This window comes from Orcinus orca, chromosome 12 (genome assembly GCF_937001465.1).
Source record: "Orcinus orca chromosome 12, mOrcOrc1.1, whole genome shotgun sequence".
Classification (NCBI taxonomy): domain Eukaryota; kingdom Metazoa; phylum Chordata; class Mammalia; order Artiodactyla; family Delphinidae; genus Orcinus; species Orcinus orca.
The window spans coordinates 88,196,397-88,200,487 of NC_064570.1; the positions used below are offsets into that span (position 1 = coordinate 88,196,397).

Consider the following 4,091-nt stretch of genomic DNA (forward strand, 5'->3'; position numbering starts at 1 on the left):
ACAAATCTATATGAATCTATAGTGAATAGTCCACACTTGCATTGACACTTGCGGAAATTCAGATTAGAGGCAATTCATTAGAAACATAACTGTCACAATTAGGAAGGCATCCCTGTGCCATGCCCAGGAAGTTCTTGATATTTTAGGATGTGTTAAAAAGAGAAGACCTAGTGCCTCTCAGCTTAGGTGAAAACTGCTAGCAGTGCCAACCCTGAAGTGGATCCAGCAGGCCCATGGTCTTGGAGGACTCTTAGCTCCCAGCCAGGGGCACTTCTTTAGCAGTTCCTGTCAGAGAAGGGGACAGTCCCCTCTGTCATGTGACAGTTACTAACTCTGGTTGGGGTGTGGTTAAATGTTAGGCTCAATGACTGGAAGGAAGGATTTTCTTTCCCCGTATCTTCAGCTTGACTGATAAGTTGTCTACCTTATCTCAACATCTGCCAGCAACCTAAGAAATGGTCCATTTGCTTACAGAGGTAGGAATCATACGTTCTTATTTAGAACTGCCCATCTTTCTTAACTTTCCTGTAATCGCTCACCCACTCTCAACCTTACATAGGTTACCAGTGAAAGCAGATGGGAAGGAGGTATGATTGCTGTCTACCTGGAAGCGAGACGGAGGCAGACACTCTTCAGCCATTAGTGAACCGGTGTCCCCAGGCAGCTGTGTAAAGACTTGAAACCAAATATTTTACATTTGGTGGAATCTTTTGCACATGTGCTGGAGTATTTGCTTTTCCTATGTAACAGTACATTCAATAAGGTGTCAGTTCATGGTTTTTTGCTGAAGTAAAACCCAGTGGTTAGTCTAATAACAAAAGGAACTGTAGGACAGAGAGCATTTTCTTGATTATTTTTACATTTTAAAAGTAAAATATAGACTTAATTTAGTTTTTGAATTAAAGAGAAGTCATTCCTAGCTATTTAGACATAGCAGAAACTTAAATTGTATAAATGTCAAATAAAGCTCTTATATCTGCAACAGAATGTAATTAGTGAATACATTATATGAAAAGTTTTGTAGAGCAAGAGTATTCATTTAGGTTAAACTAGTCTATGAATTGATTTTATAACCTATTTCTATTCCCGAGTTTGTTATATTTTAAAAATGATCCAAAGATGTACATTTTTGTTTAGTAGTATATCAGTGTTACTTAATGATTCTTAGCAAAAAGATAAATATAATTTTACCCACTCTTGTATATGCTATATTTATTTGCTATCTTCTTTCAATTCAAAATTGAAAGAGAAAATTCATCTTCAAGTGATTTCATCCAAAGTTTCTTGTCATCAACATAAATATAAAAATTATTTTATTTATTCAAACTTTTGTCAAGATTTAACACTCTTTGAATTTCTTCTACCAATTTATTTTCTTTCTTTATTGCAGAAGAGTCTTTCTGAATACTCAAAAGGGAAATTCATACCCCAGGTTACATATATTCTCATATTTCATTAGACATTATTGAGGAAGGAAAGATGTAGGGAGCTTACTGGTCAGAGAAGATGAAAGACATGAATTTCCCTTTATGATGAAAGCTAAAAGGATGACTTGGGTACAGAGGAGCTGGCAGTGGCTTCCTGCTCTTCAAGCACAGAACAGGGCTCTGAGGAACCTGGGAACGGGAGTGGACAGACCTGCCCGTACTTCCTGTAGCATGTTGGGCAATCACCTAGCAGCCCTGACTCTCCCTTTTCTCACTTCAAAAGTAAGACAGTACTTAACTCATTAAGTAATTATGAGAATTAAACTAAATGATTCAATATAACTAGAACATTTAATAGAGATCATCGTCATTTTTGATAAAAGGTATATATTACCAATTTTAAGCTTCTAGGCCCTTCCCTAAGGAGAAATTATTCTCTGCTTAGGTTATTTGTGATTATCCTGTTAGAAAAGCAGCCGGATGTTATTTATAGGAAAACGCCTTTCTGACGCACAATTTGGTTAGTTGGTCACAAAAATTTAAGAATTATGAAAATATTTAGAGTTTATAAGATTCAGTGCCTTCAAAGCAAGTAGACTTTTTTTTTCACCTTCAGATCTGGTTTATTAGTAGAGTTGGTTACATTCAAAGGCTGTGGCTTGTTAGATATTTTTCTCTAGAGACTAAGCCCCCACCTACTGAGGACACAAGCCGTCACCAAGGCCCCAAGGTGAGACAAGTCTCTGGAAGTCTCTGCCCCTGCAGTTCAATCCCCTGGGTAATCACCCCCCAGGTAGCAATGGGAATGGGGCACTGAGGGCTGGGATGTAGGCACGGGGCACCAGCAGCCCAGGCACCTGTGCCCCACAGACCAGTTAGTGGGCATCGTTGAGCTGCCGAGCAACATCCAAGACGTTCTTGGCTCCTTTGTTCGGCAGCAAGGTGGCCAGGCTGATGCCCAGGCTCTCAGCAGCCAGCTGGGCTCGTCGTGGAATGCTCCGGGCCGTGATGCCCACCAGCTGTGGATCATCCTCAGGGCCATCTTCATGCTGGGCAGGGACACGATGGTGGCCTGCATGGTCTCTTGCATGTTATCTGTGCCGTTCAGACCCCAGACTCCTCCAGTCAGGTAGAGTTGCCCATCCTTCATAGCTGTATGCTCTGCCACTGGCACACTGCAGCCTCCTTCCAGGTGCCTCAGGAAGGCCCGTTCAGCAGTGCAGTGAAGCAGAGTCTCAGGATCATGCAACACACCCACCAGATCCAAGATGTCCTGGTCCTTGGCTTGAACTTCCACTCCCAGAGCCCCCAACCTGCACTCCTCAGGGTGCAGGATCTGTCCCACCTGGTTCTGCCAGCCCATGCACTGCAGGCCAGCTGCAGCCAGGATGATGGCACTGAACTCCTGCAGCTCATCCAGCTTCCAAAGCCGTGTGTTGAGGTTTCCCCAAATACTCTTGAACTCCAGATGTGGGAACTTTCTCTGCAGCTGGGCCGCTCTCCGCAGGGAGCTAGTTCCCACCACGCTCTTCCCTGGCAAGGTTTCTAGGGTCTGCCCAACAAAATTTGGGTGAAAGACAACAGCATCAGAGGGGCTCTCCTGCTTGCAAATGGCTCCAATGGTGAAGCCAGGAGGAAGCACCATGGGCAGGTCCTTCAGGGAGTGAACAACCAGGTCCACTTCATTCCTCTCCAGTGCATGTTCCAGCTCCTTGGTAACTCTCCAATCTTAGAGAGAGCCGTATCAAGAATCTTGTCCCCTGTGGTAGACACAGCAATGATTTCAAACTGCAGGCCTGGGTATAAGGCTTTCAGCATTGCCACCACACTGTCCATCTGTATGCGGGCCAGCTGGCTCTTGCGGGTACCCATGCGAATCACTGTCATATTTGGACTGTTTTCTTCCTGCAGATAAAGTCCCGAGGTCACAGTCCCCACTGCTCTTAGTGTTCCTCAACACCTTATCCAAGAACCAGAATCATTGGCTTGGAAGAAAGGAACTTCAGCCCCTGGCCTGTGGCCAGCTGAGCCTCAGAGTGGGAAAGCAAGTAGATTTTAAAAAGTGTCCCTCTGGGACTTCCCTGGTGGTCCATTGGTTAAGACTCTGTGCTTCCACTAAAGGTGGCACAGGTTCAATCCCTGATCTGGGAACTAAGATCCTACGTGCCTCGTTTCACAGGCAAAAATAAATAAATAAATAAAATAAAATAAAATAAAAAGTGTCCCTCAAGGCTTTCCATCTTCTCCAACACAAGGAATTGCTGCACATATTCTGATGACTGTCTCAGGCAGAAAGAGTCAACTAGCAGAAGATGTCATAGAAACACATCATACCCTTGTACGGCACATGTATGTAATGCTGTCATTGTAAAAATTTAGTTTTTACTGATGTAATACTTGCTTCTATTTATCCCTCCTTTTAGTGGCATCATGTCTTATTCACTTTTGTACACTAACACTATGTCTGGTATTTAGTAGGTTATCAATATCGATATGATATTCTTGCTGAAAAAAATAAATGCACGAATAAGTAAGTAAAAGGGTACAGAGATGACCACTATCCTTTACGGACACGCTTGGACATGTTTCCTGTAACAGAAACTAAACTATTTTCCTCCATGACTTAGTGACTAAAACCACCAGGTTTCCCCTCCACTGCTGCCA

General features: G+C 43.2%; 1 pseudogene; it reads right to left on the reverse strand.

Annotated features, from left to right (window-relative positions):
• Positions 1 to 2,184: 2,184 nt before the first annotated feature.
• Positions 2,185 to 3,330, reverse strand: LOC101274881 (porphobilinogen deaminase-like; annotated as a pseudogene).
• Between the last annotated feature and the right edge of the window lie 761 nt (positions 3,331 to 4,091).